A 565-nucleotide genomic window follows, 5' to 3' on the forward strand; every position below is an offset into this window, starting at 1 on the left:
GAGTGCTCTACTTGCTGATTTACATAGTTCTTTAAAAGCGTAATGTAAATGTAGGTGTTCCTCAAACCAAAGGCCCAGGTATTTATATTTGCTGTTCAAAACAATAGGCGTATCGTCACATGCAAAATTGTGGTCAGTGATATCTATGGATTTATTCCTAAAATGGACAATATTCGTTTTATCTGGGTTAATTTCCAGTTTCCATTTCTTACACCACCTATTTAACATGTTAAGCATTAGTTGCATCGAGTTAACATCAGGAGCAATAAGTGCAATATCATCCGCATACAAAAGCATAGAAATCATACAGGTGTCATCAATTTTAATACCGCAATTCAAATAATTAATTTCCTTTACTAAATCATTTATATACATGGAAAAAATTGTTGACGAGGCGTTACAGCCTTGTTTTACGCCATTATGCACTGTAATCGGTGGGGTTAAAAGTTTGTTGACTCTGACACTACATTCATAGTTAAAATATAAAGGTTTGATTGCATTTAAAAAATAACCATTTATACCAAAATATTCTAGTTTACACCATAAAAGATCTCTGTTTACACTG

The sequence above is a fragment of the Mizuhopecten yessoensis genome, unplaced genomic scaffold (assembly GCF_002113885.1).
Source record: "Mizuhopecten yessoensis strain PY_sf001 unplaced genomic scaffold, ASM211388v2 scaffold10509, whole genome shotgun sequence".
NCBI lineage: Eukaryota > Metazoa > Mollusca > Bivalvia > Pectinida > Pectinidae > Mizuhopecten > Mizuhopecten yessoensis.